This window comes from Macaca fascicularis, chromosome 4 (genome assembly GCF_037993035.2).
Source record: "Macaca fascicularis isolate 582-1 chromosome 4, T2T-MFA8v1.1".
NCBI classification, from domain to species: domain Eukaryota; kingdom Metazoa; phylum Chordata; class Mammalia; order Primates; family Cercopithecidae; genus Macaca; species Macaca fascicularis.
Genome location: NC_088378.1, coordinates 137,122,183 through 137,136,302, shown reverse-complemented (window position 1 = coordinate 137,136,302; position 14,120 = coordinate 137,122,183).

Here is a 14,120-nt window from a genome sequence, read left to right as displayed (position 1 = left end):
AAAAAAAATTGTTTATTGAGTGGATAAGGTGTCAGACATAGCTGTCCATTCTCCCCTTTTCCTCAGTAAACAAGGCTTGATTTTTATTTTGTATTTTATTTATTTTTGTAGAGACAGGGTCTCCCTATGTTGCCCAGGCTGGTCTCGAACTCCTGGCCTCAAGCAATCCTTGTACCTTGGCCTCCTAAAGTGCTGGAATTATAAGCATGAGCCACTGTACCTGGCCAAGGCCTGGTTTTTAACTGGGCACAAGCCTGCCTAGAATTAAGACTATCCCAGCCTCCCTTGCAGCTAGATGTGACTATATGACCAAGCAGAATGTTATGTGCCAAGATTTCTAGGAATCTTTCTTAAAAGTAAGCTGGCATGTACCATTTACTCCATTCTTATTTATCCTTCCTCCGTCTTGCTAGGTGGAATGCAGCTGTGATAGCTGGCATTCTGGCTGCCCATCTTAGACCATGAGGACAAGATAGTAGAGCAGCGAGCTAGAAGGAGCCTGGGTCTCTCAGGATTATGTAAAACCTCCATACCAGCTGCAGACTGCCTGCCTCAGGACTTTTATGAGAGAAATGGACTTTTCACTTTTATTAAGTGGGAATTCTTATTGGTGTGGCCTCACTCAAGGCCCAAGGGAGCACTTCACAGGGGTCTCCTGAATGGATGGGCCCAGCTAAGCTGTACCAGCTGTGGACAGGGTCTCTACCCATTTAAGCCTGGAGTAGGGAAACAAATGTTGCCTCTGGAAGCTGGAAAAGGTCCACGAAGAGGGAGCAAGGGAGGGCTCCTCCATCTGCTCAGCTGGACTCACACAGGCCCAGCCTCCAAGAGGCTGCCTGGGGTGGACGTCAGTGATGTGCCCAAGGTGGGTTGGGTGCCCATCTAAGGCAATGCTGGTGGGCTTCAGGGGAGGAAAGACCAACTTTCCCAATGAGGGAACTCTGGGTGACACATCCTCTTGATACCCCGATCCACTGGGCATGGTGTCTTGGCACCAGCTTGGGATTTGATCAAGTACATGTCCTGGTTCTGTCATTTTCCAGCTTTGTGACTTGAGGAAAGTGTCTGAAATCTGCTGAACAGTCACCTCCCATATCCAGAGAACCCTGAAGCTACTGTAAGGAGGGAGACAATGCCGGTCAAAGTGCTCCATGAGCCTGGCTGCCCTGTTCAGTGCCTTGCTGACCACGAACCCGGCCACGTGTTTGATAAATGCCATCTTACTCTTCACAGCAACATTTACAGGTAGATGTTGCTATGCCCATTTTTCTTTTCTTTTGTTCTTTTTTTTTTTTTTTTTAAGACAGAGTCTCACTCTGTCACCCAGGCTGGAGTGCAGTGGCCCGGTCTGAGCTCACTGCCACCTCCACCTCCCGGATTCAAGTGATTCTCTTGCCTCAGCCTCTCGAGTAGCTGGGATTACAGGCACGCACCACCACGCCTGGCTAATTTTTGTACTTTTAGTAGAGACGGGGTTTTGCCATGTTGACCAGGCTGGTCTTGAGCTCCTGACCTCAAGCTATCCGCCTGCCTCAGCCTCCAAAAGCATGAGCCACTGGGCCAGGCATATGCCCATTTTTCAAGTGAAGAAATTCAGGCTTGTACATGCCCAAGGTCATAGCTGGGAAGCAGATTCAAACTCAAATCCCTAATTTCCATGACTGCCCCATGCGCAGTAAAACCCTGTTGCTACTCTCACGTCCTCTCAGGGCCAAGTCCCGGGCCCCTGGAACAGGTCACTGGGTCCACTAGGCTTCCTGCCTCCAGCTCCCTGGGCTGGACTCCTCTCTAATCCTCCTCTGGCCAGCTCTCAGCTGGTTAAATGTGCCCCCTCCTGTTTGCCCTCCATCCAGACCCCACTCATCTGTTGTGGGCGATGGCTGCTCCGTGTCCACCCCTTCCAGATCTGGGGTCCAGTACACAACCCCAGTTGGCCCAGTGTGACTCTGTCCTGGAACGTTTCTCCAATCTACTTAGATAACAAATTCTCTCTTGCCACTAGAGTTTCCAAGCCTTGACGTGTTAAGTCAGGAGCTGTTACCCCCAGGGAGAATATGGACAGCCCAGAAGAGGAGGAGCCAGCGGGAGCCAGACACCCTCCTGACGTCGCTGTGGGAACACCTGGATGAAGCAGCCATTCCCTTTTTCTGTCGTTCAAATGGACTTGAGTCCCTCCTATTTTGGTGGAGAGACTCTCCATCCTTCAGAGGCCTGTTTCAAGAGCCCTCTCCTCCAGAAAGCCTTTCCCTGTCCCCCCGAGTCCTTGCAGACCTCACGTGTCCCAAGTCTTTGCTCTCTAATTATTTCCCCAGTATTTCTTATTTCTTTCTTCCCGAGATTCTAACTCCTTGAAGGCAGGGATTCTAGGGCAGCTGGCAGCAGCAGACCCAACACACCAATTTCTGGAGCGGTTGGCCTGAGCTTCCTCCCCACATTGGTCCTCTCTGACCACTGGCCCATCAGAGGCCAGTGTGGAGAGCACCAGGTGGAACTCAGGTCCACGTCTCGGTTTCTGTGCAGCGCTGTCATTGACGAGCGGCGGGATCACGAGCGAGTCTCCAGCACTCTGGGCCTCCCTCGCCTCCTCTGTGAATGGCGATAACAACACTTGCCCTGCTGACCTTGCGGGTGGAGCACTGTGATGAGCGAATGTCAACTGGCAGCAGAAGTGGACACGCTTTGGAAAGGGCAGTCTGTCTGAGCCAGTCTGTTGGTCGGATTCCTGCCTTCCTAGCTTTCTTTCTGCCTCCATCTGTCTGCGCTCCCATCCTCGCTGCGTCCTGCTCTCTGATGAGCCAGACTGGGGATGGTGGCAGAGACAAAGCTGGGACGCATGCCAGCCACAGGGACATGCAGCTGCCAGTTAGTTCCCGACTGACACAAGGCCCCACCCCCAGACCCAGGCTCTAGCTGCGAAAAGGCTGGACAGCTTGGGGGAGAGTGCCCACTGCTGGGGTGTGGAGAGCCTGAGGCTGGTCACCTAGACAGGGTCAGAGGGGACAGGATGGGCAGGAAGCTTGGTTGGTGGGATCCCAGAAACCACCCAGCTGTCTTGTGGTACAAAGACCTTGGGACCAGAGAGGCCAGGCACCAGGCCCAAGGACACACAGCAGGGCTGGGATCTGAATCCAGACCCCAATCTGTGCTCCCACATGGCATGCGTTATCTCATTCAATCCTAGCGAGTCCACTGCCAGAGGGTTCACTGCCTGTCTCACTCACAGACAGGCAAAAGAGGCTCACTGACATTCCCAGTCAAGCCTGGATAAGGGCAGAGGAAGGATTCAGGCTGGATCTGTTGGAATCCTCTTTCCAGGACACCATGTTGCAGCTGGATGGTGAACAAGGACTGGGAAATAGCCCAGGAGGTGGTGGCTGTGTTCTCAGGGCCATACAATGAGGTACTTTCAGCAACTGCAGCATGCCAGGGCTCCCCTTGGGCACACTTGGGCCACGACACGTTGCTCTGCCCAGACCAGCACCTACTCTGTGCCGCCAGGCCCATATAGGCACTGGGGCCAGGGTGGCCAGGCACAGTGGCTGGGCACAGCCTGCCTTTGAGGATAGTTCAAGGCCTGGTGGCCACAACTGCTCAGGGTCTTCTTGCCTCGGAGGGCGGTGATGACTCCCAAGGGTAGCCAGCTGCGGGCTTACTAGTTTCATGAACACCTACTAGATGCAGTCCCAGTGAGTGACCCTCTCCGTTCTGGGAAAAATGACAGGTGGAAGGGCTTCAGGCCTCGTTCCATCAATGCCATCTCCTACCCTTCCACAGACTGACTCCTCAGAGAGCGACCCCAAGCTCCTGACGGGGGCTGAGCGAATGGACCCCAAGCTTCTGATAGGGGCTGAGCAAATGGACCGTTTCTTCCAGTAGCCAAGGGCTAACTGTACCCACCCCCATTGCCATTTCACACCTGGGAGGCCATCTGAAGAGGCCTCATCCCATGCCAGGGCCTCAGCCCTTGGGGTCCTCAGAGTTCTCGTGTTGACACAGCCAGGCAGGGCTCCTGCCAGAGTTAGGCGCCAAGCCTGAGAACCCTGCAGCCCTAGCTTGGGGGACAGACAGGACACACAGATGGCATCGTCTTTACCACCTCCACCCTATGATGGGGAGCAGGGTGGCCTGCGCCTGCCCGCATGAATCCATTCCCTCCACAGGCATGTGCTGGAGGGCTACTGGGGGCCAGGCACAGTTCACTGCATGCAGCAGAGCCTCACTGGGCTTACATTCTAGAGAAGGATTGTCAACAGGAAAGGTGCAAATGAGTAAATTGCATAGTACACTGGAGGGTGATGCGTGCATGACAGGAAGGGCCTAGGATGCCTGGAGCGGTGGGTGGGCTGTGGGAGTAGCGCTGAATACCGTGGTCAGGGCAGATCCCTTTGGGGAGGTGGGATTTGAGCGAGGCACAAAGGAGGCGAGGGTGTGAGCTCTGCAGGTCTCTGTGTGCATTCCAGGTGGCGGGAGGTGAAGTGAGGAGGCACGGTGGAGTTAGACTGTGGGGGCCTTGAAGCCCTGGCCGCGTATTTCCCGGGTCCCCTGGCCAAGCAGCTCACCTCTCCGTGCTCACTGGGAGCCAAGCGCCATGCTGGTTGCTTCAGAGCAGTTAGCTTATTTAATTATCTTAACGGCCCTTTGAGGTAGCACCCCTATCGTTAGCATCCCTATTTTAACCTCAGGGAGGAAACTGAGACACGGGGGGGAGGGGCTTAGTACTTTGCACAATGAGGGGAGGAGCCAGGATCTGGTGCAAAGCCCCACTCTTAGCCACCACTGCATAGGGTCTGGTGTGTCTGCTGCCCCTCCCTGACCCACCCCCCTCAACAGAGCACCAGGTGCACCCCCAGCCCAACAGGCCCGTCGTGGGGGGTGGAGGGGCCCCACATCACTGCTCACACCCTAGAGCTGACCGCTGCCTTTCCCCCATTAATGCACAGCCAGCCAGGCCTTACAAAACCGCAGGCCCAGATAAGAGCACAATCGGAACCTGTTTTGCTCACAGGCCGGCTAGGGGGCTGGGCCCGCCGGGTGGTGGGAAGTTTGGGGGGAGGCTGCTGGCAGCACTCTGGCCCCGTTATCAGTAGCCTTCTCCCCCCGCCCATTAGCCCCTTTGAAATTTACCCAACTTATCAGAGGTGCGAGCTTTCCAGCTTTCGGAGGGAGGGCTGTTATGCCTTTGTGTCCAGCCGCTGCCTTCCGCCTCAGCTCAGAGAGGACTACGTCTGGGGGTAGGGAGGGTAGTGGGGTGGAAGTGGTGGGAACTTATAGGGAAGGAAGGCCTGGCCCTCCAACCCCTAAGGGGGCCCCTGCACTCACACACATGGACCTCGGCAGCCCCATCACTGCCACGTGGGCACTTCCCGGACACTCCTTCCCTCCTTACCCTGAACAATACACACCCACCCTAAGCCTGCAGCACCCCCAACTCTCATCCTTCTCTCAGCCAAGCGGTGAGCACACCTTCCTCCCCCTCCTCATGCCCCTATCCAGCTTGCTCAGAAACTCAGGCCTGATTCTAGCACCCCTCGCCCCCCTCAGCCCCGTCACACCTTCAGCAAATGTTTATTGAGCACCTACTACACTCCGGGCACGGGGGACACGGCAGTGAACAGGACAGACCAATCTTGCTCTCCCATGGAGCTGACGTGCTAGTGCTGGAAACGGGGTAAATAAACACAAAGAAGTGGATATTGCTTGTTGGGAGGTGGGAACTGCTGCGGTAGGGCCAGAATGAAGCAGGAAAGGAGTGTGGGAAGTGTTGAGGGCAATTTTACGTGTGTTGGGTGGAGCGTGGGGGTGACATTTGTTTTGTTTTGTTTTTTTGAGACAGAGTCTTGCTCTGTTGCCCAGGCTGAAGTACAGTGGTGCCATCTCAGTCTCAGTTCACCGCCGCCTCCGCCTCCTGGGTTCAAGCGATTCTCCTGCCTCAGGCTCCTGAGTAGCTGGGATTACAGGTGCCCGCCACCACGCCCAGCTAAGCCACCACGCCCAGCTGATTTTTTTTTTTTTGTATTTTTAGTAGAGACGGGGTTTTACCATGTTGGCCAGGCTGGTCTCGAAGTCCTGACCTCAGGTGGTCCACGTGCCTCCCAGAGTGCTGGGATTACAGGCATAAGTCACCGCGCTGGCCTTCAGGTGACATTTGATTCAAGACCCGAAGGAGTCTAGCCCTGTCCCACTGTGGAGTTAGAATCACAAACACAGGAGGGAAGAGCCAAGAGATGGAGATCCACCAGTCTAACATGCTTCCTTTTTTCTTTTTTTTAGTGAGGCTCAGAGAGTGCAGCGAGCTGCCCGAGGCCACACAGCATGATGGCAGCAGAACCAAGCAGGAGTTAGAGCCCAGGACCTCAGTGGCCCAGACAGGACTCTTCCCTCTATTCCTGCTACCCCCAGGCTGGGGCAGTGTCAGGGCCCTGGGCAAGACAGTTCTGGCTATCTCGGGATGAGGGGTGGGGGAATTGAGCATGGGGGTACAAATATCCACAGCCATTTGGCCGCCTTTTGCAGCCTAGCGGGGTGGGCAGGACTTGTTTGGAGCTGAGAGTTGGGGCTCAGGTGCTGGTGCAGGGACTGCAGAGTGCACATGGATGGCGTTACGACCTGGGAGGCCTGGCTTCAGCATCCCAGCTCCCTCAGAGTCTCAGCAGTCCCTGCCCGGTGTCAGTCCTCTGTTCCCCTCACTTCTGGTCCACCAGTGGCCTGACCTCGAGGGCTTGTTCTTCCAGGAGAAGCTCCTTTCTATGGCCCCTTCCTCCTGTCTCCCAGCCTCTCACTCCCAGTATGTACCTGCCCTTCTGTGAAGGGATGAATTGTCTGGAGGGGAGAAGGGAGCAGCCTTGGGCATGGTGGAGGGTGGGGTCATGAGCCAGGATGGATGGGCACTCCCCAGGGGCCTGGCTCCTGCTGGATGAGCTTTCAGGAGACAGATGAGAAGTGGGTGCTAAAGGGAGCTCGCTAATAGGCTCCTGTTCGCGCTGTCACCTCTGGGCCCTGGGGAGGTGGTGGTGTTCAGAGGCCCTCAGGGCAATGTTCCTATGGAGTTGGAGAAGCCTAAGGTAGTTAGGCTGTTGGGGAAAGAGCACTGAGTGTGGAGACTGAGTTCAAGTCCCAGTTCTGCTGTGTTCTTGCTGAGTGTCCTCAGGCAAGTCACTTCCCCTCTCAGCCTTAGTTTCCTTTATTGGTGAAAGAGGATCAAGGATCCCTTCTTCAAAGGGATACTGTAAGGAGGGAATGAGGAGAAGTGCAGCGCCTGGCACGCAGCCGGGACTCTGTCAACAGCGGGCTCTCTCCCCTCAGGGACCTCTGTCTCACCCTCAACTGATTACGGCTGGAGTTTAGGGCCATGCAGACGGGCACTCAGCAGGTGACAAGCACTTCAGAGGCTTTTTTCAGGACCTCGGGTGCACACTGGATTAACCGTAACCCTTGGTTTATGACACATACTCCCCAGGATCCACGTGTGGCCACCTCTTAATTTTTAATAATATAATGAATACTGGGAACCCACTGGCAGCCCAAGATCACAATTATTTTTTATTTATTTATTTTTTGAGACGGAGTCTGGCTCTGTCGCCCAGGCTGGAGTGCAGTGGCCAGATCTCCGCTTACTGCAAGCTCCGCCTCCCGGGTTCGCGCAATTCTCCTGCCTCAGCCTCCCGAGCAGCTGGGACTACAGGCGCCCGCCACCTCGCCCGGCTTATTTTTTTTTTTTGTATTTTTAGTAGAGACGGGGTTTCACCGTGTTAGCCAGGATGGTCTCGATCTCCTGACCTTGTGATCCGCCCGTCTCGGCCTCCCAAAGTGCTGGGATTACAGGCTTGAGCCACCGCGCCCGGCCCCAAGATCACAATTATTACCAGTAATGTCACATGGATCAACTCACTTATTTTTGTCCTCAGCCTTATAGTTTTCTGTCTACACTGTCCCCATTTTACAGAAGAGGAAATTGAGGCATAATTGAGAGTTCGGGGCATCCTCTCTGCTGGACGATGCTGAGATGCACTGGGTACATTCTTCCCACAAACTCCTCCTGCTCTGGGCTCCAGGCAGACAGAACCCTGAGGAATAACATCATCATATAACCTCCACTGCATCCTGCCATGTTCTGTAGCGCCTTCAAATCCCACCCAGCCCCTCTCCCCCTGCAGGGCCCCACCTTCCACAACGCTGACCCCTGGGGTGAGGGGACCTCAGGGAGGAGCCTGCCTGGCCCTGTGCTCCCTGCCTGCCTGGGCCTCCCCTGGCTCCTCTCAGCCCCCCAGTGACCTCACAACCCTGCTCAGTGACACAAGAGCTTGGTGCTCCTAACACTCTCACGTCTTTCTTCTAAGTGGTGCCCAAGAATAAATGAAAGTAATAAATGTGGGGCCAGGGGTGGCAGCTCACACCTGTAATCCCAGCACTTTGGGAGGCTGAGGCAGGGGGATAGCTTGAGGCCAAGAGTTTGATACCCGCTTGGGCACCATTGTGAGACTCTCATCTCTACATAAAATTAAAAAATAAATGAGCTGAATGTGGTGGCCTGGGTCCCAGCTACTCTGGAGGCTGAGGTGGGAGGATCATTTGAGTCCAGGAGGTTGAGGCTGTAGTGAGCTATGATCACTACAGAGCAAGACCCTGTCTCAAAAAAGAAAGCAAGAAAACGAAAGGAAGAAAGGAGGAGGAAAGGAAAGAAGGGAGGGAGGGAGGGAGAGAGGGGAGGGAGAGAAAGAAATAAAAAAAATCAAATGAATGAACAAATGAGCCAGGCACGGTGGCTCACACCTGTAATCCCAGCACTTTGGGAGGCCGAGGCAGACAGATCACATGAGGCCAGGAGTTCGAGACCAGCCTGACCAACATGGTGAAACCCCGTCTCTACTAAAAATACAACACTTAGCCAGGCGTGCTGGTGCACGTCTGTAATCCCAGCTACTCAGGAGGCTGAGGCATGAAAACTGCTTGAACCCAGGAGGTGGAGGTTGCAGTGAGCCAAGATCACGCCACTGCACTCCAGCCTGGTTGACAGAGTGAGACCCTGTCTTAAATAATAAACAGATAAACAAATGAATGAGGATGGTGGAAGGGGAAAGGGACATTAAAGGAAAAAAATCACTGCGTGGCTCTGAGCACTGGAGTGGGCAAGGAAGGAAGGCGGGACTATGTTGAAAGATGCCCCTCTGCCAGCTGCCACACTCAGGGAGCATCTGTGCCCCTTTGGTTGTGTTGGTCTGACCCACTGATCCTACTGCCCTTGCCCTGTCCCTGGCCTGAGACCTGCCCCTCCGCCACAGTGACTTCCCAGACAGAGTGACAGCCAGAGTTCCCAGGAACCATCCTAAGCCGAAACAGCTGAAGCTGCCCCACAGGGCCTGGGCTGGGCAGGACGCTCCTGCCAGACAGCAGCACCACCGCTACATGGACGTGCTTGGTGCCCTCACCTGCTGCTGGGAATGGGGTGGGGTTGGGGTCCACATGCAATGCCAGGGAAAGCAACCTCTTCCCCACACATGTGGGTCTTGACCTGTATGGGTGGGTTCTGGTCACTTCAGAATCTGCTTAAGAGCTATGGAACCTCAGAACACACACACACACACACACACACACACACAAACACACGCGCGTGCGTGCGCAATCCCAGGGGTTCACAGACTGCCCCCCACCAGCTGAAGCACCTCCACAAACCCCACATTCCGAGTCCCCGTCCTGGATTGTGGGTAATGTGTGGGCAGGACTGTTGGACTCACCTCCAGCTACAGCACAACAATGGCATGCAGTAGGTGTTTACTATGTGCCTATTTCAACAAATCAACAGATACCGACTTCTTGGATGAAGGAAAGGACAGCTGGGGGGGACCATGCGCTGGATCAAGTCAGAGTCAGGGGAAGGGAATGGAGGGTGAGGTGGGGGCTGCCCCTCTGGTAACCATCTCCCATGGCTCCCGCCGCCCCGTGAGAAAGCACGAGGAGTTTTAGGGCAGGAAGGCCCTTGTGATCCTGCCCCAGTTGCCCATTTTGCTTCACTTTACAACCATGTGTGTTGGTTCAGCCCTAGAGGCTGCCAGCAGCTCTCGCCAAACATTTACTTATTCTAACATTTACCGAGATGTTCTAGGCACTGGGGATACAACCGTCAACAAAACAGGCCCTGCCATCGTAGGGCTGACAGCGGTTCTTGCTTCCAGACTTTTTTTTTTCTTTTTGAGACGAAGTCTTGCTCTTGTCACCCAGGCTGGAGTGCAGTGGTGCGATCTCATCTCACTGTAACCTCTGCCTCAGGCAATTCTCCTGCCTCAGCCTCCCTAGTAGCTGGGATTACAGGCGCACGCCACCAAGCGTGGCTAACTATTGTATTTTTTTTTTTTTTTTTAATAAGATGGGATTTCACCACGTTGGCCAGGCTGGTCTCAAACTCCTGACCTCAAGTGATCCACCTGCCTCGGCCTCCGAAAGTTCTGGGATTACAGGCGTGAGTCACTGTGCCTGGCCATATCCGGCATTATTCAACAGTCCTCCTTGTCTGCTGGCCTCGTGGTCTGGGAGCCCATGGACACAGGGTTCTTTCTCATGTGCCTGGCATCCTTGGACCCCAGTGCAGTGCCTGGCAGATAGCTGTGCGTGGACTGAAGGAATGAACAGGATGGACGGACTTTGCTGGGGTCGGGGGTACCAATGGAGAGGCAGGAGGTGAGTTGGGGCTGGGGCTGAGGTGGGTCTGAAAACGTCCCTGAGGAGGGCAGAGGGTGTGGGCTAGGTTCCCTCTTCCCGGTTCCCATGTAAGATCTGATCGCCTTGGGCAACAATGGCCACAGGCTTGTGGGGAGGAGGAGGATGGGGAGGGGTGACGGGGAATAGGGTTTGCTTCCTGGTGTGGGGTTTCTACCCGCTTCCACCTCACCCTGGGGTTCCAGTCAGGGGCACCACTCCCCTGAAGTGACTCAAGCCTTGTCGAGTAGGAGGGGCGAAGGGGAGGAGGGTGATGCAGACCACCCAAGTCAGGCCCTGGGGCTGGGGGACACTGAGCTCTTACTTCCCTGGGTGGTGACTCCTATCACCAGTTCCACAGGAGGGGCTGAGACATGGCCTGCCCTGCGCTCGGACCCCAAGACAGGCTCAGAGAGAGTAAGGGGCCTGCCTGAGTCACACAGCAGGGTCAGGCCTTGACTCATAGACTCTGTTTTCATTCCCAGGCAGCACCTGCCCAGCTCTACGGGGCCAAGGAGGGGGAGAGGGCTTCTCTGAGGGTCCCCTCCCAAGGGAGGGGCAAGCCAAGCTTGCCTGTGAGGGCACCACCTGGAGATGAGCAGGGGCCTGGCCCAGCTGCCCAGCTGTGAGGACAGAGGGTACTAGCGGAAGCAGGAACAGGACGGAAGGCTGGTAAGAGGAAATTCATCACCTCTTCTCTCCCAACCCTACTGTCCCAACCGTATGACTGACACCCACTACCCAGCTCCTTCACTACTAGGGATGCCGCTCTCCTTCGGCTGCCAGCCTTAAGGAGGGGAAAGGAGACAGAGAGAGGGAGGACAGAGACTGCGGGGGACCCTGTCCTCAGGCATGTGGGAACTGTAAAAATAGGAAGGGGTGTTTGCACCCAGTGTGACTCCCCTCCCCAGAACTACCGACCTCAGAGCCCGGAGGAGCCTCAGGCTGAACCTGTCTAATGATTCATTTTACAGGGATGTGGTGGAGGCCCAGAGAGGAGAGAGGCTTGCTCAAGGTCACACAGCACTGTGTCTGTTGAGCCTATGGAGTGTTTTCTTTGTACAAAGCACTCTTCCACGTGCTTCACACATACTAACTCCAGAATCCTCTGCACAACCCTATGAGGCACATATAATCTCTATTCTACAGATGGGGACGCTGAGGCACAGAGAGGTTAAGGAGGTTGCCTGAGGTAACACATCCTGTGAGTGAGGCGGAGCTATCTGGGAGCCCAGGCAGCCTGGCTCCAGAGCCTGGTGTACAACCCCATGCTTTGCTGCCTCTAGCTGGAGTCACCAAGTAGGAGTCTTGGTCTCGCCTTGGCTTCTGCCTGCTGAGTGCCTTCAATTTGGTCTCTCATGATCTCTGTGCCTTTATTAATGTAATAATAATATTACTATTTGAATTTATCGAAACTTTATGTGGTGCAGGCACTGTGGACTCATGCTTTTCTACATATTACTTCTCAAAATAACCCTATAGAGTATCATACTCCCATCTGCCGATGAGGAAACAGGCCCAGAGAGGTTCATTAACTTGCTCAGGGATGCACAGCTGATAAGAAACAGCCAGGCCATGACTCTGTCCTGCCCATACAGGGGCCAACCTGAATGAGGGATCCCAGGGTCAGTCGGTCCCAGGAAGGCTGTTCTGTCCAGCCCTTTTCTCCACTTTTGGTTTTGACCTCTTGTCATCCGTGCCCTTCACTGGACCCAGCAGCCCTGCGTGACCTCAGAAGCTGCCCGCCCCCACCCCCCGCTGGCCGGTGACCCTTAAACTCTTCTGCCCTCTTGACATGGCTTTTGCGTCATGTCAGAGAAGCCAGGATCCCCGCACCCAGTCTGGGACACAGTTGGCAGCAGCTGCAGGAAGCAGGACCCACCCAGCATCTCAGGTGTCACTCACAAACCTCCCAGGTGTCCCTACCGGCAGGTGAGGAAACCTCACACACCACCCCACCCTCCTTCACCCCCTCGCTCCCTCACTCACACAGTCATTCGTTAGTTCCTTTTTTTTTTTTCTCAAGCTGGGGTCTCACTCAGCCACCTAGGTGGAGTGCAGGGGCGTGATCATAGCTCACTGCAGCCTCCAACTCAAGCGATCAAACAATCCTCCACCTCAGCCTCCCAAGTAACTAGGACCATGGGTACACACACCCCTGGCTAGTTAGAAAAAAAAATTTTTTTTTTTTTTTGGTGGAGATGGGGTCTTGCTATGTTGCCAAGGCTGGTTTTGAACTCCTACATCAGCCTCCCAAGTAGCTGGGACTGCAGGTGTGAGCCACTGTGACCTTGGGAGCTCACGGTCTGACTAGGGAGGTGAGAACAGCACCTGGCACCTGGCAAGTGTCAGGGAAACAGGGACAGGAAGAACCCCAGGAGTGGGAAAAGGGGCCACGTGGGGTCTGAGAGGCTGGGAGGCAGAGGCAGGCTGGGAGCCGGGCTGTAAAGACTGGGCCAAGCCTTGGAGAGGTGTGAGGAAGGGGAAGGAAACAAGCATGTGCCGAGCCTTCTGTGCAGGGTTTCTCACCTGTGAGGCACATACATGAATGAGGCGGGTGGACAGACAACTTCTGTGACCTCAGGAGCCCCTTCATCTCCCCGGGCTCGGTTTCCTCAGGCACGGAGACAACACTGCTGACCTCTTAGGTCGAAGATCAACCTTTGTGCGAACACGTGGACAGCAGAGAACACGGGGTGAGTGCTGTGAGGGCTGGGGAGGCCTTGTATCACTCCTGCACCACTAGGGATGCCTCCCAAAGCATCCTTCAGCCCTCACAGCCAGCCAAGGAAGGGCTGCCGAGCGCTTATCCCCATTTCAGAGGGAAAAACTCGAGCTCAGACAGATTGGCCTGCCCAGGGTCACACAGCTGACTGGAAGAGGGTCAGTTTGCCTCTCCAGAAGGGGAGGACCAGAGAACTGAGAGAGGAAGGAGGATGAGGAAGAGAAAGGCGAGGGGGTGGCTGAGGTCTCAGGACCTCCCAGCTCTCACAGCTCCCTGCTCAGACTGGCTTCCCTCCCCCTTCCCAGAAAGGAGGAGCCCGCTCTGAACTGCTGCCCCTCACACCTGTCCCCAGGCATCCTTCAACGGGAACATGCTGCTGTGGTCGCCAGCAGGGTGTGGTCTCCTGGGAGGGGCTGTTTGCTTCCGTGTGGGCCAGGTTCGGGGATGGCTTTATGGTGCCATCTGGAAGATGAGGCCTGGGCGGGCCTAGCTGGCATAGGGCCAGGACAGGGAAGGGGGCACCAGGCACAGTGGGGAGCTGCCCCACCCCCCCAGCTGTTGCTCAGCCCCCAGAGTAGTGCTGTGAGGGTTGGGGAGGTCTTGTATCCCCAGAGGAGGGCGGGGGCCTCAGTGAGCCTAAGTCCAGCATAGTCTGACCCTGTGAAGCAGGAAGTAGCTCCATTTCATGGGTGACAACACTGAGGCC